This window comes from Ammospiza caudacuta, chromosome 5 (assembly GCF_027887145.1).
Source record: "Ammospiza caudacuta isolate bAmmCau1 chromosome 5, bAmmCau1.pri, whole genome shotgun sequence".
Classification (NCBI taxonomy): domain Eukaryota; kingdom Metazoa; phylum Chordata; class Aves; order Passeriformes; family Passerellidae; genus Ammospiza; species Ammospiza caudacuta.
Genome location: NC_080597.1, coordinates 49714370 through 49741048, shown reverse-complemented (window position 1 = coordinate 49741048; position 26679 = coordinate 49714370). Strand labels below are relative to the sequence as shown.

General features: G+C 37.5%; 1 protein-coding gene and 1 long non-coding RNA gene across 2 annotated transcripts in view; both read left to right on the top strand.

The window, feature by feature from the left end:
• The window catches only part of PDZRN4 (PDZ domain containing ring finger 4), a 228546-nt gene that overhangs the window by 69170 nt on the left and 132697 nt on the right, over positions 1 to 26679 (top strand). The window lies entirely within an intron of this gene.
• Positions 2569 to 11772, top strand: LOC131557884 (uncharacterized). The gene is made up of 3 exons (XR_009274762.1): positions 2569 to 2635; positions 10374 to 10439; positions 10577 to 11772. It is a non-coding gene; the product is annotated as an uncharacterized LOC131557884 (long non-coding RNA).

The following is a 26679-nucleotide window of genomic DNA, read 5'->3' as shown; positions in this document are numbered from 1 at the left end:
CCATAATGGCAGGAGTTCAAAGTCAAAGACTTAATTCTGTAACAAAAAAAATCTGTTCTAACCGTGCTCAGCATGGACAGTGAGCTGTCAATTGGTGAATCTATTATCAATGCCTACATGAAAAATATGGACATTTCTGCTTAGCCTGGTCCATCACAACCTGTTCATTTCAAATGGTTCAATTCTGCAAGGAAGCCAGAGCCTTGAGTGTCCACCTTCTCTGTGCAGAGATGGGGACACATTCTTTGTCTTCAAAGATCTTGAGAGGAGAAGCTTCAGACATCTAAGTTTCAGCTCCAAAGGGCTAAACCAAATAACCAGTGAGATGACTTCTGGGAATGTAAAGAATAAAAAACATGCATTGTTTAGAAGGTCATGGTCTCTGTCATTTTTATTTTTTTTATTTTTAAACTGTGGCTATTAGCAGTATTTATCTGGTTGTTGTTCTGTTGGATTTGCAACTCAGCCATGCATAAGGTCAGCAGTTTTTATTGTTAGAGACCATTTAGGAGCTCTTATTTATTGATACCTTGCATAATTTATGTTTTCTGTCTCCAGATAGGAATAGACAATGTAGGAGATTGTATAGGTTTCTATTGATGTGGTGAGGGGGAAGCTGTGCAGAACAATGGGTTGATATTATATTAGCAAATGTAATGACTGGATGTGTATCTTGGTTTAATCGTTGAGCTGTTTGTTGTGACCCACCACTGACCTCTTTAAGAACAATTTCCTTTGCATATATATACATTTGGATGGAATAATACCTTTCCTAGGTAATTATGCCTCATGTAGATAGTATCTTTGCCAGGCAGATGGATGAATTGTGACTTGACTTGCCAGTTTCCAAAACCAGCAATCAGTTTTTAGTGAAGGTTTAGAATTAAAATGATTCTCTAACTGGAATATGAGATCTAGAAAACATTTAATCAAAATAAAAATCTATTATACACCCTTTCTGGTATGCAATATTTCTTTGCCTCGGGGAAACACCAAGAGACTTTTAGTTTTCACAGTGATCATTAGGACTTCTTTGAAAATGACCCCCTAGAAAGATTCATTCAGCCAGGACCCATATTAAGAATATGAGGGGGTGGGAGGGGAAGTCATTAAAAAAAAAAAAGTTCAGAACCTATTAGGAGTCCCCATGAGCTCATACCTAATATCAGAAGGTATTTCCAGTAGTCAAAAACTACTGATCAAATAACGCCCCTTTTCCCCTAAGATCCAAAAAGTAATCATATTCACAGTGAGAGATAAAACACAGGATGCTGAACATGGGTTTACAGTGGTTTAACTGAACCTGTTTATTTAAACAGGTAAAAACTTGTGTGGGGGGAAAATCTTCCTAAACTGGAACATTTTACTTCATATTTGGAGTAGTTTGCCTTTTCATTTGCTCATGTTTAATTTGAAAACTGGTCCCTGGGTGCATTGAGAAATGATTACAAGATAATGTGCCTTCAGCTTATACTTGCAGTTTCACTGATGCTGATGTTAAGCAGATAAAATTAACACTTCTATTTTTTCCCTGTATGTGCTGCTGCTTGGCTAGAATGGATATTATCAGGGTTGTGCACTATGCAAATTTCTTTGCACCAAATATTTCACAACTAAAGGAGAGTTTCTCCTGTTTTCATGAAAAGTGGGATCTCTTTGCAACTTACTGACTGCTTGTGATGGTTTGACTTTGGCTGGATGCCATGTACCCACCAAAAGCAACTCTATCCCTTCTGCAGCTGGGCAGGGGAAAGAAAATACAATGAAAGGCTGATGAGTTGAGATAAAGACAAGGAGTCATCACTCACTGATTACTGTCACAGAAACACTCTTGACTTGGGGAAATTAACTGAATTTATTACCAATCTAAATCAGAGCAGGATAATGAGAAGTAAAATAAACCTTCCCATCACATCTTCTGCCTTCCCAGGCTCTACCTCCTCCTGCCCAGTGGAGCAGAGAGACGGGGAATGGGGGTTACAGTCAGTTATGACATGTTTTTTCTGCTGCTGCTTCCAGCTCAGGGAAAAGAAACTTGCCCTGCTCCAGCATGGGATCCCTCCCACAGGAGATAGTACTCCATGGACTTGTCCATTCTGAGTCCCTCCCACGAGCTACAGTTCATCATGAACTGTTCCAATGTGGGTCCCTTTCCACAGGGTTGGTCCTTCAGGAACAGCCCGCTCCAGCATAGGTCACAAGTCCTAAAGCTGCTCCAGGGTGGGCTTCTCTCTCCATGCAGCCACAGGTCCTGCCAGGAGCCTGCTCCAGTGCAGCCTTCCCACAGGTCAGCCTGCAGGCATCCACCTGCTCTGGTGTGCTCTCCTCCACTGACTGCAGGGGGATCTCCATGGCTGCAGGGACACTGCTGCCTCACCACGGCCTGTAGGGGGATAGAATATAAGCAAATAAAGGTAGTATAGAAAGTAATCTTACCCTTAAGGAGTTGCAGCTGAGCCAATTATCAAAAACTAGGAACAGGCCTGACTTTAACGGGCCACAGCTGTAGCTAATGAGAAGCGTGTTATAAAAGAGTGGATTGGGTAGTCGACAGGGGAACTGGAGTCAGTTGGCTACTGTGAGAAGAAGGGAGAGTCAGTGCTTGGAGGTGTTGCCTGTGAGAAACATCAAGGAGGTATGAAACTCTTGCAATAAGGGACAGTAGTATGGAACCTTTGCAATACAATGGCAACAATGGCCAGCACCATGGGCTGCAGGGGAATCTCAGCTCTGGTGCCTCCTTCCCCTCCTCCGCTGACCTTAGTCTCTGAAGAGTTGTTCCTCTTATTCTCACTCCTCTCTTCTCTGGTCAAAATTACTTCTATGCAGTAACTTTTTCCCTTTTTGAATTGTTATCCCAGAGGCACTACTGCCATTGCTGATTGGCTCAGCCTTGGCCAGTGGCAGGCCTGTCTTGGAGCCTCCTGGCATTGGCTCTGTGGACAGAGCAGGTTACAGAAGCTTCTCATAGGAGCCATCTCTCAGAAGGCCTTGCTCCAAAATCTGACCATGCAAACCCAATACATGCTGTAAGGTGTATAGTGAAAGACAGTGCAGTTTCAATTTTTCTCTTTAGTTCTTTTCTCACTTCTTTCAAATGGTATTTGTGCTTACACCAGTTCCTTATAAATATTAAAACTGTCACAGTAGTAAAACTGTTGCAGTGTATAAATTAGTGTATTAGCACAGTTTAAATCAAAATGTGAGCAACCTCCAAATTTTGTCCTTGTTTAGCTGAATTGTTTTAAAACTTCACAGTCAGTTAAGTTATACCTCTTGGTTAAATTGGCATTACATTACATATATAAGAATATTAATACCTTCTTAAAATTTCTTCATAAACCATTAAAGAAATTGGGATGGTAAAATGTGAAGAGAATGCAGAAGAAAAGTGCAATTATCTTCTCCTGTGAATTTTTTCACAAAGTAAATCTGACCTTGTAGATTGACCCATGTCTTTATTCTGCAAATTCTATCTGGTAACCCAGAGCAAAGGTGGCCAGTGATACTGGGTATGTGAAGCAAATTGTCTCAAGATCACATCAGCCTTTTGAAGATTAACAGCTTGTTTGACATTGTTTTGTGTGTCCCTTCACTTGCAGATGCAGTGTGCTCACTGAATTTCATCTGAAATTCAGGATTCCTCCTGCCCATGATTCCATGTCAGTCACCTTTACTCTGGAATGTGACTGTGGATTACTCTAAATTCAGATTTGTGGCTTAATGGAAAATTTGCACTTTTTTAAAGGTTTGCTTTTTAAGGGTTTGACTGTTAATCTGTCTGTAGTACTTATCATGTGGCATTTTCAAGTATTATAAGCTATGGTGTATTGCAGAGAATGATCAAAATTACCCGTATAATTATTACTTCATATCTTGCAGTTAATGAATTAACAGCATCACACCTGTCAGTAAACTTGCAGGAAACCCTTCATTTCTTAATCACAGTTTGTTGTCTGTATAATTAATGTTGTTTGCTGCTGTTTTACTGTATTCTCTACTAAGACAGCAGACAGATGAGTGTTGCCAGGTCTCAATGTCTGCTCTCTCCCTACTATCACATTAAATGAAAGCTTTCAAACTCTATATTAATTAAAGCAACTGAAGCTTGAATTTAGTTTAACTCTTGCTAATACCCTGCTAAGTACTTAAGTCAATCTAGAGATTGCTTAGTAAGTCTAATTACACTCTGAGGAATATATGGGACTGAAAGGTCATCTCTTGTTGACTATAGCTATAGACAAAGTGACATCATGGATCTTTAACAGATCTAGTTTATCTTTGGAGGTATTATCAAGTATGGTGTGATGTTGGATCAGGCTGATTAATATGCAAAGTTTAACAAAAAAATTAAAGGGAAGATGTTATTGCATGGTAAATGCAAATACTTAAGGGTATATGCGAGTGTGGCAGAGGATGCAGCTGGATTTTAAGTACATGAACGTACATTCTTATTTCTAAGTTGCATTTTACTCTTTATGAAGATAATCTTATTTGATAGGGACTATGGAATGTAATTTTGAAGTACTGTGGAATGTATTTAAAATGCAAATCTAAAATTTGCCTATCTGCTTATGTCACTGAAGGAGGTGATGGGATTCACATATGCAGCAGAACTGCATAGGGTCACTTGAGTAATTGTGTTTAAACTGTCAACCTGATTGGTTTTCCAGCAGCTAGCCCATGAATTTTTATGACAAAACCACTTAAAACATTGAAATAGAAGGAACTGCAGTTTTAAAACACAAATTATTTTTACTTTGGTAAGAAAGGAAGTCAGAAATTTTTTGCTATAAGCTCAATTTCAGAATACAGTGTGTGCTCTGATGGCTGAAGCATGTGGGTGTGGAAGTGTGCTCAGAAAAAGCAGGACCCAGTTGAGCTGCATGTATGAACTGCATTACTCTCTGTGCTTTAATCTCTCCAGCAAAAGTCAGTATGACTTAAGTCTGAAAACAGTGCCCTGTAATAATGCTGATATGACTGAAAACAGAAGCAGGGTAAGAAAGAGACAAAAGCAGGTTAGTTGGATGAAAACCTTTTCAATTTTACACATGGATTTAAGGCATTTTTCATGGGGATAAAGAAAATAAACCTCAAATGTGTGTCATAAAATCTCCAGAGAATTACTCCTTAAAATCACCTTCTAAATTATGTTGCATCATATTTCACTGAAGTAACAATCAGCTAGAGGTTTATTGATTTATTGTCCAATTTCAACTAAGTCAGAAAATAGTGCCAAATTGTGGCAGCTGTCATAAATGTATTAAGTCCTTTCCCTCAGTTCCTTGTTTTTCAGTATGTATCAATATTCCATTGTAAAACTACCCTGACAGGAAAAGCTGTCTCCCCCACTCCCTGTAAAAAAGAATATTATTCTGGCAGGTGAGTGGCTCTTCACATGTGGCTAGTGCAAGGTCAGTCTCACAAGCTGTTTGTTCAGAGTATAGCTTTATCCATCACAGAACTGATAAACACCCTAATGTTCCACTGTCAACATATTTATTATCTGGATGCAAGAAGTTAACATAGATATTGTCATCTGAAAAAAACCCCACAGTGCAATGCATGAATGTTGTGCTATAAGCTTTCACATAAATTTTACGGAAGAGTTCCTTCTAGAAGCTTCAATCTGATACCCATAAAATCAAAGCCTTTTTCTAAGGATATGGTGAGTAAAGAAATGCTGCAAGCTTCATTTAATTTCCTTGCTGACTTTGTACTTATTCTCTGTTGAAGGATTTTTGTGTATTTTCTTTGATTCTGTAGTCAAGTCTATTCATCCCCTCTTAATGCAAACCCACAACTCCTGATCTTCCAGACAGTTTTAACAAGTTACCACTGTGGTTTCTGGTGTTCTCTTGTGCTTAAACAGTGAACCTCTACTAACAGCTAAAATGGAATACTGAATTAGCAGTAATTTGAAGATGCACATATAAATGGAGCTTCTATTGTCTTGATTGGTTTTTACTAGTTTGTGGAGGGAAAGAGAAATAAATAAATAAGGATGATGATGATGCATACCCAATGTAAATGAAAGCCTAGTCAAAGAACAGCCATAGATAAATGACAGTTCTTGCTTTTGCAGGACATTAGGATATGAAATCTGAGAAGAAACCTCAAGATCTATTCTCATTCAAATCTCTGTTGTTCAGGATGAAACTCATGACCATCCTTAACAAATACTAAGGAATATGGAAAACCTGTGTTGGTATTTTCCCAATCTCAAATGACTAAAAAGCATTGGAAAGAGTTGTATTATAGCTGTGGGTTTGTGGGTTGTTTTTTTTTTTTTTGTTTTTTTGTTGTTTTTTTTTTTAACCAGTCCATTCTCACAGAGCAGATTAGGATGATTGCAACTCTCTCTATTCTCAGTGAACACAGAAAGCAATTAATGGTCACCTGGCTGTAACAATTTCCCATACTGGAAGGCTATTATTGTCTCTCTTGTTCTTCTGGTAAAATGCTATCACTACAAACTTTTTGTCCTGTTGGTGTCTAGTCAGTTGTTCCCAATATATTTATGTGCTTGTGCATTGTCCAGTCCAGATTATTCAAAGTTGGTCTTAAAATTGCAAAAAATTCATCAACACAGTGACATCTGCAGGGTTTATACACATACAAACTATTTTCATCTAAGCCATTCATAAAAATGGCAGGTTTTCCAGGACCTGAGACAAGTAATTGCAGATTTTCTTTATACCTTTTCTCAGCTTGATGGAGAAGAGCTGATAAATCCTTTAAATTGAGTGCAATTCTATCTTGACCATATTTCTCTCTTCTGCTTCTGGGAATGTCACGTGTGACAGCATCAACAGCTTCAGTGGTCAGGCGATACCACTGCCCGTTCCTTATCCAATACAGCAGTTGGTTGTCAGAGAAGGAAATGAGATTGGCCTGAGTTCTTCTTGGAAAACCCAAATTGTGCGTTCCTTATCACATTATCCTTAAGGTCTTTAAAAATTGATTGTTTAATAATTTGTTTTATTGTCTTTCAAGTTATTGAAAGTAGAGGACTGTTTTTCATTTCTTTCTGACTGCTTTTTCCATTTTTAGGGACAGATGGTGTGCTTGATCTCGTCTCCAAATCCTTCATTCTCTCTAAATTCTCAATGTACTTCAGTTGTTTCGTTATATACTGTTCTGTGGCCAACCTGAGAGCATATGACCTACTAACATTATTTGACATTTTTTGCCCTGATAATATGAAGTCTATACAGCTGTGTTGATTTTCTTTTCCTCTTTTGTGCCAATAATCTGCTACTTTGAAGGTGGTGTGGAGGGGCTTATCAAAAAAAAAAAAGTATTACAACCCATTGAAGATGTTTTACTTAGATGCACTGTGAATTGCTACTAGTGATAAAATTGACTATAAATCAAGCTTACAAACAAGTTTAGGTTCTATTGAGGAATGATTCCTTTTGCATGGCTTCACAAGCCAAATTGAGGCATTATAGTTTTGAAATGTGTTTAAACCAGGCTCTGTGTAAAGTCTCTAAGGCAATGGCTATCTCTGCCAGAGCACTGTAGCTGAGGTAAAAAACAAAAGGATCTCCAGAGATGCCTGTGTGTCCCCAGAGAGACTACCTGTGAAGTCTAGATGAGTATGTTTAGATACCTAAATGATAAAGGTTAAACTGGAGGAATGGAGGTGTTTAGGGCAGGTGTCTAATGATGTGCTGGTACTGAGGGGCAGCTAGGTCATCTGTGATGCGTGTTCATTTCTTTATATGACAAAGAACTTTATAACTAGGTAAGATTTTTGTGAGCCCCACTGTGATTGTATTAATGTAGCCAGTATGGCCTGAGCCCTGTGGCATTTATTTTTTGAATGCTACATATAACTTCACTACATATATTATTACAGGGCACAACTTTGGCCTATATGAATTACCATTTTCTCAGACCATCTGATTCATGAAGTAGGGCTTGGCCCCAGGAGTGGTGAATGAAGCCACTCTTTGGGGGATGGAGTGCATCTTTTGGATCTGAGCTGAGCCATCCATGCTCTTTACAATGAGGTAGAAATGTGGGTCTGGGGTTTTTTTTACTTGGTTTTAGTTGTATTTGCCGTTTTGGGGGCATGTGCATGTGGGGTGTTTTTTTGTTGTGTTGGTTGGTTTGGTTTTATTTGTTTGGGGTGTTTTTTTATAATACGTTTGTGGCCACAGCTCGCTTCACAGAGAGCAGCAGGCACAACCTTCCCGGGATTTCTCCTGGGGAAGGCAGTGAGAAAGCTCAGAGAAGGAGATGAAAACAATTCTTATCTCTATTTGCTGCTCCTGCCGTTTGCCACATGAGGAATGTGTCATGGAGATTATTTACAAAAAAGTGATTTGTTAATTGGACTCTGGTGATGGTTGTTTTGATTGATTGACCAATTGGGTCAAAGCTGTGTGCTGACTGTCTGAAAAGGGTCATAGGTTTTTCTTTAGTATAGTTTAGTATAGAGTATAGTATTAGTAGGTAGTGTAATACAGTATAGCTTAATAAAGCAATTGTTCAGCCTTCTGAATCATGGAGTCAATGCAAGTTATTCCCCAGCTGGGGGTTGCCTTGAGACAGTCTGTGTTTCAGATATAGACAGTGAAGCTGGGTCTTAGATTTGGCTGCTGTTCATGCACTTATGTAAATGCTGCCCTTTTGTCACATTTTACAACTAAATAAGTACCTTTTTGATGTAAATGATATCCTCATGATGTGGACTGGTCTGCTTTGTGAAGTATCTCATTAAAAAACTTGGGCTGTATTACATGCTAATAGCATGGAAGATGGTTACTTGGTAATCATTGGTTACGTTGATATTTTTACTGAGAAGTAATATAAAGTAGGAAAAATACATTAGAGATGTTTATTACTTTGCTCTTCTCCACAGAAAATCAGTTTAAAACTTGATGTTAAATAAGAAAATAGAATGGAAAAAAAAATTGGCCCCAGCAACATTTAATGCAGCACAGAGGACCAGTGGTCAGTGAAACCTTGTATTAACTTGTTCTTTTAAAGGGTATCTATTCAATCTTTACCAGGCCTTCCAGCCTTGCAGGGAAGCATTGGGCTGGAAGGGAATGTTGCTCCATTTGGAACAGCTATCTGCAGAGTGTAAGTACATTATAACTGCATTGATAGTTCCATTATCACAGCGTGAGGCTATCAGACTCGGTGAGGTTGCTAAGTAATCAGTCAATTGCAGGTCTTTCTTAAGCAGGGCTCTGGAAAATAAAAGGAATGCTGTATGGAAAAGTATTTCTCTTGGTGTTTATTTCCAGTGGTGGAACTTATTTTAGTAAAATACTGGCATATTTTATTCCAAGATGGAACTGTATGGCAAATCCACACTTACAACACTGATGCTTTAATGTGAGGCTCTGCCATACTGAATAGCACTAATGCACAAGGTTGCCTCGAGATGCAAAAGAAAAATGGATAAGAAGAAAATAGAGATGCAAATCTGATGGGCATGAGAGAATGAGATCTATCACATTTGAAGCAGATCATGTGTAGCAATAAACTGCTAGTTTCAAAACTGATACCTTTACAGATATAATGATGGCTCAGAAAATAGCCACCATATCAAACAGGAGTCAGATTGTCCATTACTGCAACAGCAGGATCACCTTTACAATTGCCTGTTGCAAGGTGTCATTAAAAAGATTAGTTGAATCGTTGGGCAATCTGAACACTGATGCCAACATGTGAAAAATGCAATCTAGAGCAATTTTATTTCCCCTGGAGTATTTCTGGTTTTAATATCACCAGACATTTGCAGTTTGGAAAGTTAGATTTCAAACCTGTCTGGTAAATCTTAATTTCATAAGTTTTTATTAGAATTTTTGAAGTATTCTTTTGTGGTCGTTGAATCTTAAGACAACAGAAAAACCTGGTAAATCTTAGTCCTATCTTTGCTAACCTTAATTTAATCTAAAAAAATTCAATGTAGACTGAAAGAGCTACCCAAGTGTGAGGAAAAAAATAATCAGGAGTCAAAAGAATTGAGAAAGCAAATATTCTAAATAATATCCCTCTAAGATTTTTCTATTTAAGCTAATTAAACCTCTTAAAATAATGTCAGCTTTTTTTTGGTTATATGCCCTCATCTGCAAGAACCTAAGACTTGCTAGCAGAGACTCCTTAGGGAGCAAGGGGATCCAAGAAGTGAGGGTTTCTGTGGCCTTGGTCTGCTAAGATACTTGGAGTTTACTCACTTAATGGTCTGTTCAAGCTACAGTAATATCTGTTTAATTTATATTTACAATGGGTATTCACCAAGTAAGATTGATCTTTGTAGCTTCTCTCCACAATGAGGAGATGGAGATCATCTCCTCCAGAAGATGTGTTAGAGGAGCTAAGTTTATCCTTCTCATTGACCTTTTTAGGGGGACTCAGGAGACACATGCTCTAACAGCAGAATTGCTGGGACAGGTTCCTTCTCCATTTCAGCAGTAAGTGCTTGGTGTTGTTTGAGTCTGAGTGAACAGGGAGCTGTATTTGCCCTTTTAGAAATTTTGATTATTCCTAGAGTGGGTTATGGGAAGAGCTCATTTGGGGATTGATCTGTTTTATCCCCATGTTTCTATAGCATTTGAGCATGGACATCAGGAGCAGAACTGTGACTCAGATTTTTGTTTTGGAACTGCAGTTTTGCCACAACTGGTAGTGCAGACTCAGTCTTGAACAGACTCTGTGCATCTTGATCAAGACAAAGATGTGTATGAACATCTCTGCCTTTTGTTCTCTGACTACCCATAACCTTCCTGTAGCCCTGCTGCTGTATGCTTAAGAGATAAAAGTTCCAGGAGTAAAGCTGCAGCACACTGGGAAGTTGAGGGTGTGGTGTTTTCTTTCAAGCGCCTCAAGAATCCAAGATACTTCTGAATCCCGAGCTGCTTCCCCTTGTCCAAGCACAGACTTGTGAAGAACATGAGTATGGGCAGTTAAAGTGCTTTTTTGAGTGGACAGCATCTGTGTTTCTGCCTTTATAAACTGTCTGTGGATCTTATGGCATATGCTGGAACTTGCAATGAGAGCAGTGACTTAATAAAAACTGGTAGCGTGATTCTTCCAGCTATCCCTGAAAGGATATTTAGGGGCCTCATATTCTTAGACAAACACAAAATTAATCACAGTACTAAACTAGAAGTAAATCCCATGTGAACTTTGCTATATTTTTTTCATAATTAAAAAAAAAATCAGTGTGCAGAATTGTTAGTGGTAGCCTCTGTTTACACTTGTGATCTAAGTTAATAGTGTATGTCTATTTTTAATACAGCTCTACAGCAATGTTTACTGCTTTAAAAAGAAAGGGAAAATGTGAAATTAAAAACCACTGAAGGAATTCATAAAGATAAATGCTGCAATATGGTAGAGTTTTCAAGGGAGGTGAGTATAAGGATCAGCCTTTAAATCCACTTAAGGGTTGAGAAGAAATATACATATCAGACAATATTGTTATTACTACTTCATAAAATTTGGCAGAAGTCCTGATGCATCTTTCTTGTATAAAAACACTGCCCTGCAGTTCAGATCATTTGGCTGCTATAAAATAAGTTCAAATCATTTGCCTCCTTTTTATTTTATTTGCATCTTTGCTTAGAATCAAGCTGTGCATGTGTGAAAAGAGGAGTTGAAGGGGATTGTGTCACTTTAAAATTCATTAATAAATAATGATGCATTGATATTTTATGAATAATCTCTCCCAGCAAATTTTTGGTGTAGTATTGGGGAATTGCATACTCAAGCGTTTTAGTCTTAGACAACAGGTTTAGTTACTTCCACTTTAAAAGACTTAAGGATATGTTGGTCGAAGTTTTTTTTTTTTTTTTTTTTGTGGCAGATACTGTAAGTTCTAATAGTTTACAGCCATATGTTAAAAAAGTGAACAAAATGTACTGCAACTTTCTGTTCATGTTCAGCAGCTGTCTTATACTGTTTTGATATCAAAAGAGCATCAAACCTAGAAGAGGTATTTTTCCTTGATATTGTTTATGGTAAAAATGTCCTCTGAATGTCAGTCCCTGACCTTGTGGACTCAAATACTTTGAATGTAAATATGTGTATTATTTCCTTGTACAGTGCAATTTTGAACTCTATCTGTCCTTGTTCTCACACATTTATTTTATTACAATGAGAGATTCCTGTGCTAGACAAATTATTTTTTCTACTTTCGTGGCCATAACAGTGAAATAAGCAAACTGACATTTGCATTTCTCATTTCTCGCATTACGAAGTTTTGCTCCACCCTGCAGGCATCTGCCTTTTGGGTTGGGTGAAAGACATTTCAAGACTCAGTTGCTAAAAGTAGACTTGTAAAACTCTTGCAATCAAACATGGAAGCTTCAATGCCCTGTCCAGAAGACATGAAATTTCCTAATTTATTGTTGATTTTTCTAATTGTATTGAAAATGCAACCAAGCACAATAACATAGAAGAAATTAAAATATGCTGTTTATTGTAAAGTGGAACCCTAAAAAATATAAATTCACCCTCATCCATCAAAAAAATCTCAAAAAGTCTTGTGGTTGCATTGCTAGTACTAGATGAGTATTTTGAGGAATTTTGCATGAATTAAAATCCAGGTAAATAAAAATAATAGTAAATGGGTTCGAGAAGGTTGGTCTGGAGGCTTTATTTTATCTCTTGAACCTGTTTTGTAGGAAATTGTGAAAACTGAGAGTTTAATGAAAGTTCATAATTCATTTTTTATTTAAGTCACTACCCAAAATATTCAAGTTGCTACTAATTATGACAATATACACTTGTGGAGGGTATATTCAAACTATGTGCTATGTTCTTTGTTCCACTTTTTAACACTGGGATAAGACCAGATGTAGTAATGACTTACCAGTGATACTCTGTTCTCCTGGAAGACCTCTTTAACCCATCTAGTGCTGTCTCCTAGTAGAGGTGGGGAGTAAATTTAGGAAGTCCTTGTGACAATCCTTATTTCATTTGTGGGTGAGTGGATAACTGTAAGCCTGCATAAAACAACATTGTTTCTCCAAATCCATTCAGAAATTAGTTTTTGCTAATAATATTCAAAAAATCCTACCATGAGTGTCTTGTACAATCTACGTAGACTTAGAAATGCTTTTGCTGAGGATTATAAACTAGACATGATTTAGAGTAGATCACCTACTCTTTGAGCCATTGTTTCCTATAAATAGTTATAAAATATAAGAAACTGTGTTTGTAATGTGATCTTACATATATTTAGGAAACAAAATACATGAACATAAAAGATACTGTATTTAAACTGCATATATGTAAATCATCATGGGTAGAGATTTTTTATTTTAAAGGCTTAGTAATTTAACCTACAGAAAGCAGAAGTGGAGTCTTAAATTCAGTGGGAGTTCCAGTTCTTAAAAAGATTTCTTTACTGCCTCTGGAGCCAAAGAGCAACCTAGTTCTATTTTTAGATTTATCCATAGTAAGGATAGAAACACTGCTCTGTATGTAACCTTCTAGTTGACTGCTACCGTGTGTGTTTAGTAAAAGACATGTAAAATCGTGTAAAAAGAGATGAAAGGTATGGTCAGAAATCTTGGCTGAAAGGCATTTTTAACACTGCATGGGTTCATTTCCTTTACTGTTGCTATCTTGCAGGTACTTAGCATTTATAGACATCATACCCTTGTAATTGAACTTGCATGAATCATTTATTTACTACACTGCACTTATGGGTAATATATGTCAAGGGAATTCATTTTTTATTATAGCTGATGGAGCCATTATGATGTCATAATATATACAAGGGTAGAGGTATAGCTTGGGCAGAACTTCTGTCTCCTACATCTGGGAAGCTCAACACTGTCTACATTTTCTATTTTCAAAGCCGAAGTGCAAGTTTTGGTGTTGTAGTATTCTTCTAACCCTTCACATCAGCTTTTTGGGGCAGGTTAAAGAATAAAGTTATCCTAGATATGGCAGTGATAGTATCTGCACTTAATTTGGTATGAAAAAGGGAAAAAAAAATGAATGGGCACATTCAGCAGGAATAAAGGGTTTGGTGCCTAGGAGTAATATCTTTATGTTAGCCAAATCTCTGAAGAAGCATTTCCATAAGAACAGCACATGCATCTCTAAGAATGCTTTTGAGAAGTTTATTTTTGAGTTGTGGCTATTCTGTCCAGAGTAGCCCAGTGCTATTTGAGTTGCTTAGTCAGATGCATCCTTTCAGCACTCAAACTAAACAGCCAGAAAAAAACCTGTTTTCTTTTGTCTTCAAGAGAACTGTATTTCACAGGTTAGGATTTAATGACTCAAATTTAAAAGCATTTTTTCTAGACTAGCATAGAAGAAAATCTAAATAGGAACTCTTATCAATAGTATTATTTGAATAATCCTAGCTTTGAGCTCCATCTCGTTTTGGAGGAAAGTTTGCTGCTCTGTTTAGTTATTTAGTAGTCTGTATTTCAGTAAAATTTAAAGCTTACTAGGAACAAGATGCCAGTTTGAAACAAAAACTCTATATCTGCATTCCCAAGAATCTATGATGCTCATACCAGTGTAGAGGTGTCTGTGCTGTGAAATGTCACAGAAATATTTTTATTTCTCTGTGCATTTAGTGGTAACATCTTGGTGTCTGTTTCAAGTCTGTAGTTGTCTAATATCTTTTTTTATACAACCTATAATGTTTTCTACTAAACAGTAGCAAAAGAATTTAAAGCTATACAAATATATGTGTTTAACAGAGTGTTTTGGAGCAAGTCTAATAGGGAATCTGAACAGTGTTTATGGTGACTGTATTACATTCCAAAAATGCATCTTCTCAGTAACAATAGTAGATTTTGAAGCAGAAACAGACAATCCTTTTGGGAAGTTTTGATGAAAATAACAGTTTGATAAAATTCTGTGTATCTGGATAGGGAGTCTAATAGGAAAGAAATGTCTGGCTTCTTAGATTTAGAAGACACTCTTAGGCCTTTCACTTCTTTATTACACATATTACGAGCTTAACCCCAATAAATATGTAGAATTAAAAGAAATATTTTAGTGCTATTTTAAAAGGGAAAAATCTAAAAATCCTTCAGCTCTGTTTTTCTTTAATATGTTAGTTAACCTACTAGATATGCTAATAGTTTATAAGAAGGGGATTAACACATCATCTGAGAAGATGAGGTCAAGTAAGTAATTACTTGATTTCACTAATAATCAAATCAGGCCCACAGGATATTTATAACCATTATTTATTTCCAATATCAGGTTTGATGATTTTTCTCTTTTATTTATGGCAGCTAACTGTGCTAAAATTTCACTGACGATGTGTCTGAAGGAAAAATAAAAGCTGTTTTTTCTGCAGAGGAAGGCTAAATCTCTTCTAAAATTTAAACCAGATCAATCAGATGGTTCATCCATAAATATATGCCATCTTCTGCAGTGCTGCCTGTGACCCACAACTTCAGAAAGCATGAGCTCACTCTGAGGTAGACAAAACACATTTGAGTTATGTTCTCTTTTTGAAAGCAAAGATTACTTCTAATTTATTGAGTCAAGAGATAATTAATTCTCAGATTCAATACAAGGACCCAAAAAATTCCAGTCCATTTTTAGATCTCCAAATAAGGCTTAGAACTAGAAACTAAGAAAGAGGGTTTTTGTCAATAAAATCAGACATATTCAAAAGTGCTCTGCAGATGGTCTCTAGCTATCACGCTAACAAAAATATAACCATAGAAGAATTTCTCATTTCATTTTTTTTCCACCCTCTAGGAGGAAAGCAGGAGGATAATTTTTCTTTCTCTTCCTTCCTTTCAGTCTTATGGGGAACTAGAGTCTTCTAGGTGATGACACTGCCAAACTGTGTTTCCACATAGCTGAACATCTTGATTGCAAAACAGTGCAGCTCTTATGACTGCAAACTTCACACTTCTCTTTCCATCTGTCTTGTCTTTTTGCCTGCATCAGTGCTATTGCATACCAGGTTCCTGTGTTGGTTTTATCAGCTTAATGGGACAGGTTGTAGTGCAGGCACTCTTAAGTCTCCAGACTAAAGGTAATTCCTCCTGCTGGCATTTTTTTCTGTAAGGTAGAAATATACAGAGGTTGCTTCTTATTTATGAGAACTAAGAAGCAAAGTCAACTAGCAGATCTTTTCCAGGCTTGCAGTTTTAATTTCACTTTTATAAGCCTGGAAAAGCACACTTTAGACCTTTTTGGAGACTTTTCTTGTACAGGAACACCTTCCTAACTCCACATTTTCTTTGCACGACACTAGATGCATGTTTTCTGTGTCACTCATATTTCATTTTGATGGAAGAACTGGATGAGGGAAAATACAGGGCTCAGGCTTGGCTGGAAAATCAAGGTCAGTAATTCAGGGAAGGAATTTGCAGTATTCCTAGAAAACCTTATAACAGAAAATTGTCTTCTGTGTGTGGACCCAGATTGTTTGGCTAAGATCAAGGCTCCTTTTTGCCTCTTCTTTTGGCATCCTTCTTGTTGATATAAAGTGTGGGAATAACAGTGTGCTTACAAATTCTTATCTCAAATGGAGTGGTGGGCAAGTATGAAAAATTGTATGCAAACATCATTTCACTGTAATTTAAAAGGTGGTTCAAATAATATACATAGCCTGCATAGTTTAACATGATTCTGAATTGAGCTTTTTGTGTAGGAACTGAAGTTTCATCAGGCTTCTGCATGTTAAATGTGTATAGATCTCCTTCCTCTCCCCCATTTTTAATTACCCATCCAATTGTTTTTAGCAGTCAATTCTCTGTAGTTTATGGCAGTAAATTATATCGGCAGTCATTGTTTTGTTGTGCAATAAGCTATTGCTAATTGGCATTTCCTCTTTAATAGACTGTGTTAAGAATTATGTTAAAATAATTGCTGCCAGAAAGCACAGTACGGAACTCTTAATTACTGGCTAACAGTTCTGTCCTTCAGATCCTTCCTCCAAGCTATGCTTTCACAGAGCATGTGCTTTTAATTTGAATTCAGCTCCATAAGACTCAGGAGAATCTATTGTCTATCAAAGCCAAACTTGTAATAACAAAGGCTTCGTCACAGCAGATCAGACACCAGGTCTCTGTAGTCTGGTGCCATGCCTCTGGCAGTGGCTATTTCTTGATATTTTAAAAGAAAGTAAATCTCTTCCCAAAAGGCTAATGCATGTTACCCCTTTGCATGACATTGCACATTTCTTTCTAAACCTTGCAATTCATTGTCTCATACCCTGAAGCATAAGATTTGATTACCCTTATTGTCTTACCTGGCATAACTACAAATGTTATTATCAGTCATAAAATTATGCAGCTCTTTTTAAAACGTAGCTATGGTTTTTATCTTGATGATCTGAATTGACAGCCAGTTCCATTGCTGTGTAAGAGAGATGTTTTTCTATATTGCTTCTGCATTCGCTGTTCTTTCATTTAAAACTCCTTTCATTTTATGTAATAGAGAAAAAAGTGGAACCTGATCAGATTTTAATATATCCTATCTAATTATGAATATCTGCATGAAATCCCCTCTACATATCATATAATTTTGGCAGCTATAAAATTCTGAAATTCGTTAGTTGTTTTATTCCCTTCTTTATTGGTTCAGCCTTAGAACCAGTCAGTTGTTTTCCTGTGATATTTTTCTTTTTTTTTTGTAGTCCTGAACACACTAATAGACATTCAAATGTACCCAGTGTATTATATGAGACCTATATTTTTTAATTTCCTATCACTCATTTTCCCTCATGGTGTGAAGAAATTTGGTAAAAGAAAAAGAATGGCCTTCTGAAGAATTTTGCTTTTAAGTTAATGACCATGGACTAATTGTAGATTTTAGACAGCTAAATTTGAAGATCTTTCAGTCTTTTCAACAGATCTTCAGAGTTTGAGTAATCAGGATGTGATCTGTTATGGGAATGATATAGTGTGTTTATGGACTTTAATTTGCATCACCTTGTATCTGTTTAAACACAATTTAGTCAATCCTTGTGACAGATGATTTTTCTTAGATGTTTCCTAGAAAAAATGTAGTGTCGTATATCCGGAGGCAAATGGAATAATTGCATGCTATATAGTACATGCACAAACAAAAACAACCTTGCCCAGTTATCATAGAATATCCTGAGGTGGAAGGGACCCACAGAGTTGAGGCCAACTCCTGGCCTTGCACAGGACAATCCCAAGGGTTACACCATGTTTTCAAGAATATTATCCAAACTCTTCCCTAACTCTGTTGGGCAAGTACTGTGACCGCTTCCCTGGGGAGCCTGTTCCAGTGCCCAATCACCCTTTGAGTGAAAAACCTTTTCCTAATGTTCAATCTAAACCTCTCCTGACACAACTTCAGGCTGTTCCCTAAGGTCCTGTCACCAGAGAGCAGATCAGTGCCTGCCCCTTTACTTGCTCTTGTGAGGAAGTTGTACTTGCTCTTGTGAGGAAGTTGTACTTGCTCTTGTGAGGAAGTTGTAAGCAGCCATGAGCTCCTCTTCTCCAGAGTGAATCAGCCAGGTGACCTCAGTTACTCCTCATATGGCTTCCCTTCTAGACCCTTCACCAGCTTCATTGGCCCTCCTTTGGACACGCTCTAATTTCTTTATATATGTCTTATAGTGTGGTTCCCAAACCTGCCTCCAGCACTCGAGGTGAGGAGCAGAGCAGGGCAATTCCCTCCATTGCCTGGCTGGTGATGCTGTGCCTGATGCACCCCAGGACAGGGTTGGCCCTCCTGGCTGCCAGGGCACTGCTGACTCAAATTAAACTTTCCCTCAACCAGAACCCCCAGGTCCCTCTTGGTAGCTCTGCATTCTCATTGTCCACTCTGTACATTCAGGGTTGTCTTGTCCCAGATGCAGAATCTGGTACTTGTTCTTGTTGAACTTCATCTGGTTGGTGATTGCCCAGCCCTCTAATTTGTTGATGTCTCTCTGCTGGTTCTCACTCTGTTTCAAAAACTCTTTCATGGTGCTGTAGTGTACACTGAAACAGAAATCTGTTTCCTCATGTTTATTTTTTCATAATGAATTTTCATTTTACTACTTCTAGTTTCATTTTCTAGTATCATCTAGGTTTTTTAGCTACTTGAAGATTGTAAAATTTTCCAGAATTTAAAAACCCAGTAAACTTCTGCTACTATGGTTCCTAACTTGTTCAGTCCCATTTCCAAGTTGTTAATAAATAGTGCTCATCTAAATAGCAACCCCAGGAGCATTCACTCCTACATTCTCTTCATTTTGAGGGGCAGCCACTTGCCATTAATCATTGTTTCCTATCATTTAACATTTTTTTCAGTCAATTCTGTGACTCTGTCCCTTGCCCTACAGTTATTTATTTTCCTTAAAAGACTCTAATGGACGCAGTTTATGAAAAGCTCATTGGAAACTCAGGAAAATTAAGTGCCTTAGCTCATGTGTTCTGCTATTTCAGCAACTGTTTCAAGAAGAGCTCAGAGAGCCGGTCTTTTTTTGCTGTTGCTAGTGAGGTTGGTCTGAAGACAGCTCGGGTTATGCCGTGCGCCCCGAATCCCGGCCGGGGCGCGGGTGGCCGGCGCTGTCCGCGGTGCTGAACGGCCCTGCCGGGAGGGACTGCGGGGTCGTGGTCCCGGGTGGCGTCCTGCGCTCCTGCTCGGTGCTTCTGCGTCCTTCCTGCACAGAAGGGCCAGCCCGGGCTGGCAGAAAGCTGGGCTAGCAGCAGAGTGCTACTTCAAGTTCAGCAGATGTGCCCATCAGCAGCAATTCGGTTACAAATAAGGGGAGGTTGAGATGAAAGGTGTTAGCAGAGTTATGGAAATAGTCAGTTGTGGGGATCCAAATACTGAATAGGGAATAATTCTGCCTTGGATCAAATCCTAGCTCTAAGAAATTCTTTACATTTAACTTATTAAATTTAAAAACGTGGCAATGGATTCTTTTTTCTTAAAAATCATCTTGATAGATGTTTTTCTACATGCAGGTGAATTGATTATTTGGCAATATTTTTCTATGTAAAAGGCCAGCATCATTGCTGTCTTATCTTTGAATTGGTCTTTCTGCCCAAACTGATGGCTGGAACAATAGAGATCATTCTGGAGCAGGAACTTCTCTCAGAATCCAGGCCTTATCACAGTTTTAACTGGCAAAGGCTGCTATTCATACTGTCATTCACTGATGCTGCATAATAGATGGTGTCTGCCTTGCACACCATAGATAACTCACCAGGTTAGGAGCTGGATTTAATTCCACACACTCAACTGACCACAAAACCACTCAGTCTCTCCAAACAGAACAAAAAAATCCAACAACAGCAGAAGATAACTGATAAGTTAGGTTGTCTGAAAGCGTGACTTTCTTTTTTGCATGAATTGTCATTGAGAAAGTGGCATACCCGCATTTGATTAGGCTTTTTATAAAGCTTTTAAATACTGTTTCTCCAGAAAAAATTATGACAGTGTAATCTTATCTATCAGTTTACCACAAGGAAGTACTGAACATAACCACAATCTGTGTGCACTCACACACAGTGATTATTTTATATTGAGAAATAATTATTCCTAATTTTTATTCTCTTCATATGTGTGAAACATGATATAAATTAATAAAATACATGAATATACTTGTTACAAACATTGCATGGTGTATAATGGTTTATGATTTTTCATGAGTAGCCTGTAGAAATAGTCTGAAAGTGGTGTCAGTGCTTTATGATATAATGACAGGGAAAGTTATACTGGCAATAATAACTGCCATTCAATTGTCATCTTAAATGAGTAAGAGACTCCCCTTGTTTATACCTTTAAATAAATAATAAATCACATTTCCTTTGATTTTATTTTTTTAATGTAAAAGGATTGAAACAAAGTAGGACATGTAAGGAGAGAAAGTCCTTCAGTATGTGATTCAGAGCTTCTCCTCTGAGTCATTGCTATTTATTTAATTTTTTGTTTTTATCAGGAACCAAATTGCAAAAGAGATCCAGGGACACCATTTTGTAAGGCCAAGGAGACAGAATCTTCCTAATACTTTTCCTTGTCCTGAGAATTGAAGTCTTGGGTAAAGGGTTGCATGTAGTTCTCCATCCAGCTGGGCAGAAGAAGAGGGGCTGTTGTCATATGTAGCTTTTATTCCCTGCACCTGGTGGCTCAATCCACCAGCTAGTAGAAGAAAAGAGAAATACACTGCAGTCTCTATTTAGTTGCAATTAATTACTTCCTTCCGCTGTCACGGTAATGGAAAGAGTTCTGTATTTGAATCACAGTTCCTTCCTAGGACTCATCTAGGACTGATGCTATAGGCTGTTTATTGTACACTTTGAGTAAAAGAAGCTTAAGTTCTCCATTAATTCAGTTTGGACCTAAAGGATCTACTTTTTCCAGCAATAAAAATAGTGTATATGTGCATCATCTAAATAAAGCCTTAATATTTTGTGTGCATAAAAATTATCAGAAATGGTTTTTATGTGACATGCAAGTGGTAAAGGGCCATTTTGGGTACACATTAGATAATTCTCAATTGATCTTGTCAAGTTATTGCTCCACAGCTAAATAATACAAGTACATTTTTTCTTCTCTATGTTCAATTTAACTGTTGTTTAATTTAATCATTACAGTGGTGTCTTGCTTGGTTGCAATGCTCTCTGACCATTCCTATACACATAAATATAAAATTTTTGTTCTGAAAAATACACGAGTTTAAATGAAAGTGCAGTGGCAATTAGTTCCAGTGTCTCTTTCCCACAGGAATACAAAGCTTGGCCTTTCCCAGGGGTTACTCTGAAGCCTGTTGGGGGAGAAAGGATGAACTGCAGCCATTGTTTGCTGGAAAACAAAGAGAAATTTTCTTTGTGTGCCATTTTGAGCACTCATAGCTCCCTCTCAGCCCATCTGTTGCCTTGTCAAAGGCAAATGGTATTCTGTTCTCTATTTCAGGCTAGTCGTAAGTACTATTTCCTAGAGTCATATTCTAGGATGTTTTTTCCAAAATATCCCATCATAGTATTTCACAAAACTGCCCTGATCAGAAACACAAGGCCACGGTTTGCTTCCTCCTGATCTTTTCCTGGTGTCGTAGGGGCTTAGGGACAGGGTTGTGGCAGCGCAGGCCTTTTCTGACAAAGAGGATAGTATGGCCCTAAACTTGCCTTGAACTCACAGGTTTTAACTTTGGGGTGTTTATTTGGTAAGGTTTTTTAGTGGGTTTTTTGCTTGTTGTTTTTGGGTTGTGGTGTTTCGGGGGAATTTTGTTTGTTAGTTGTTTGTTTCAGGGTTTTTGCTTGTTTTGGTTTTGTTGGCGTTTTGTTTTGGTTTGGGGTTTCTTTTTTTGTGTGTGTGTGTTATTTGAGACCTGTGGCTAACAGTGCATGCAGTACAAGATGTTTGAAGTCCATAGAATAGGCATTTAGACTATATTGCAGCATATTTTTGAAGGCCTACAGTTTGATCTGGAAGGCATTCTAGATGTCTGTAATGCCGTCTTACACTGCTGAAGGTGGCAAGATATTTAGCAGAGTAATAACAAATGGGCAGCAATGGGAAGGGGACAGGAGTGCTTTGGTAATGACCTGCAACACTTTGCGTATCTGACTTGAGAAGAGATAAAATATCTTCATTACTTCAGTGCAGCCATCTCAGGTTGGGAAGGCTGAAGATCAAGTAGTCTGGGTGTGTTGTGCTGGAGGATGCAATCTGTATGCAAAGTTCAGTGAGCCTTTTAGTTGTAAGTGGCACATTCATTTTTACTGTTTGTGATAAGGGTCTTTCTTCAACTTCTCCTTAATTTTAATTTTTTCGTTTCTTCCTTAGGCTTCTCTGTCACTCTTAAGCTCTCCCTGATTAATTTGTTTATACAGAGAGTTCATTCTTTCCAGAGGTTACAGTTCAGTGAGTTGCCCACTAACTGTTCCAATTTTCCAGTTGATTGTCAACGTGATGCATTTTTTGATCTACAGTGATTTTTATTTATTTTAATATCAAAAATTGCATTTACTCTTCTATTTTTTGAAAACAATGGGAAGTCATGATGCAAAGAGTAAATATCCTTGTTAAAGAAATGGAACTGGATGTGTTTCTCAACTGTAACTGCATTTAGTCTAAAAGTATTAAAATACATGTTTCTTAATGTGATCAGCAAATGAAAGGGACAAAAAAATCCCTATTCTGGATGTTAAACTGCTTCCAATTATGTTCTGTTTTTATACAAACTGAAGTTATAATAGGATTATTTACTATATGGTTAAAAAATCTACTGGAGAGAAGATCTAACAACTTGAAGAAAATTAAAAGGCCCATTTAGCCAGGAATCTTACAATCAACTGAACTATGAGGCATTATTTTTCAAGATAAATACTATTTTCATCTATTCTAAGATGAAAAAATATATATAGAAAGAAAGAATATATGTATGTGTATATATATATATATGCACATACACATACATGCCAAGAGTAGTCTCCCTAGGCTCTTCCTTGCTTTAAAGATGGAAGTTGCATTAAAATAAAAATCCATTTCAGAGTGTGATCTCTCCAGCTGCCTGTGCAGACCATTGGGTTGGCCTGGGAATTTTCTCATTACATGTACTGAAACAGTTAGTCAGTGATTGATGCTGTGTTAATTCACAGCACTGACGCTTTCCCTTTGTTACTGAACATTAGACAAATTAGTTCTAACAAATTCATGTCCCACCCCTACTGCATCCAAGCTCCCCATTCTGGCTGGTTAGTATTGCTAATAACCTTCATTCAGAGCAAACCAAAGCTTCAGGAAGGAGTTTGCTATGGGAAGGGGCAGAGAACGGGCAGCAGCCACTGGGATCTAACAATACTGTCATTTGCTGCCAGAGCTCAGCTCAGTAATGACAAATGATCTTTTCGTTGTCAGACCCCCCAAATTAATTTTCCCTCCCACTTCTCACGAGGCCACATTCATCACACAGATTGTGTTAAATGTACTTTTGACAGGACAGAGAAAGATGAGTAGTAAAATAATTTGATTCTAGTAGCTTATCTGGGGAAGTTAACCAATGAGATGATACCTGCAAAGGTAAATATTTCTGTAAATGTTCCTGAGATAAATCTGTGTTAAGATTTTTCACAGCATTTGGGCAGAGGGTTAAGCACAAATAAATGAATGAGAAAGCAGTGGAAGGAAGGTGGAGTAATATCTTTAGCTGTTCCCACCGACCTCAGAGTTAAGCCCTGCTTTGTACAGAGGGCACAGCAACTGAAATAGATGTGTACAATTTATGTTTGAATTTATGTTTGTAATATTCAGTTTAGTATAAAATTGGTTTTTTTTATTCTCTTCTTTGAAATTAATTAGTCAGAGATGGTTTTCAAGTACGCTTTTATAACTCCCCATTAAGTTTTTGCTGTACGCTGTCTCTTTTTGGCCATTTAAAAAGATGTAGGAAATTACATTGTATGAAGGAGAACCGAGAGATTTGTCAAGGTCAGCAGAAGCACTAGAGCACAAGGAGGCAGGGGAATCCCAGCACAATCTGGTTTTCTGAAATATTCTGCTTATGGCTGGATTAAGTCACATTAATTGAGCATAAAAGCAGAATGTTTAGTGCTTAAAATGTGACTGGAATTGATGTAAAGATTCTTGTGCAGCAAAGAGCAGAAAGTGCTCTCTGCAAACTTACCTCTAGTATTTTCAGTATATGATTGGCTCTTTGTATTTTGTTGGTGCTTCTTTGAAATAACCATGATCAACTGAACTGAGAACAGTAGCTGTCTGGTCACAGATTGTATTCAGTGCGTGATACCTTACTGTTAGATGAGGTTCTATTCAAATCTGAGACTCTTCATTTCCAACAGCACTGGCCTTTGTTAAAGACATCCAAAATGCCTTCCATATTGCATTTGTTCTTCCTTGAATCACATGGTCCAACGCCTATGAACATTCCTTGGAAGTGTGCAAGACCAGGTTGGATGGATCTTCAAGGAATTTGATCTAGTGGGAGATGTCCCTGCCTGTGTCAGGGGGCTTGGAAAAATGTGATCTTTGAGGTCCCTTCCAGGCCTAAATCCCCATCATGTGATGAGTTTAATATTTTTCAGTTGGCTTCCTGATCTACTGCTGATATCCAGCATAGTGGTGTGTTGCTTGTTATTCTCCTTTTTGCTAGGGTCTGCTGCTGATTGCACTTGAGCTATGCAGAATTTCAGGTGTGGAGCAAATGTGAATTAAATATACAGATGCACTTTTCTTCAGGGAAGTACTGCTCCCAGGTTGCACTTCTTCACTCATCTCTCACTACTTTTGCTCCTATACCTAGATAGGAGCAAAATTCCACTTGGAGTTCTTTGGTGTTTTATATAACATGTTGGTGGTAGCATGCTTTCATAATTCATACACACACACACAATATTGACATAATTCATACTTCAGTTAACTTTACATTGGTTATTACTGACACCTGTAGCCAGGTTCTATGTCTCTGGTAAATCTTATGTTTCTCCTCAATAACGGCATCTGTGCTGCAAGAGATGTGGAAGAAGGTGGAGTAGAAAAGTTCTCATGTGCAGGTTCTGTTAATCACTGGATTGCTTAAAAACCAAAAACTTTGAACTCTCATAGCTTCCACTTTTTGTTCAGGTACATTTGGACAGACTGTATTTGTTATGAAGACTGTTGTATTTAATGGGTAATTTAGAAAGTATGCATGTTATATGTATTTCAGATAGAGATCAAAAAGATATTTTTTGTTCACTCTATTTTCCTCCAGAGTTAGAGGAGGAAAAATCTGTTTTATTGTCCTAGAAAAGCATGTATTTCAACATTACTTCTGTATTCCATTTTTCTTTCAGTGGTGGCAACTAGATAATACCACATTAGTGAATGCAAAACATATGTTTACCTTTATGCAGAGCTACAATATTAGACAATAAAGCTGGAAGTCAAGGGAATGGAAATGAAAATAGCTTCCAGGGAAAATTAATAAAGGGATGGCAAAGCAGAATTAGAGTGAGTTGCTTGCTTGCTTTAAAGGTCATTGCCCATCTTCTTGCCAGAAAAGAAGTGTGTTTAGGGTTTATTTTGAGGTAGGAGGGAGCCTTCTCATGTCTGTCTTGGAGTTCTCCTGTTTACCTTTTTATGTAATTAGGCAGAGCAGATTGGTATTTAGTCTTTTTCTGACAACAGTAAATTAGGCTTAACTCTTTAATTACAATGAAAAGGAAATCACCTTTCTGATATTCTTCAATTAGCTGAAACAGCTGTTAAGTTATAATTAAAATTTCATATGGATCATTTGAGATTTTGGGATGTTTCCATTTAATATAGAAAAAACATTTACATATATGCATTTGCTTTTCAACAACCTTTTCTAATCTGTCAGGGCTATAGTAGGAATACTGATGCTATATTGAGCAATATATTTCTGGCTTTATGAATAGACAGCTGGTTCTAGGAAAATGAAAAAAGGGATATAGAAGAAGGTGAACAGAAAATATCAAAGCACGGAGGTGCACTGGAGCTATCTCAAAAGTAAACTTCTTTTTTTTCTCATCTGCTTTCTCATTTCTCCTTTCTCATGCTCTTTGAGATTCTAATATTATCTTTAAAATGGGAAGCATGTTTTGGAGATGAGCAATAACCTCAACACATACCCATAATTCTAAATATAACCTCTTGTACCTTTTGAGGACCCAGACTTGTAGATATTCTGATTGAAATAATCTGTCAATAAATATTTCATATATTAAGGAGAAATATATTCTGATCTTCAGCAATAGAAAGTCTTGAAATATTATGGTTTACTCAATG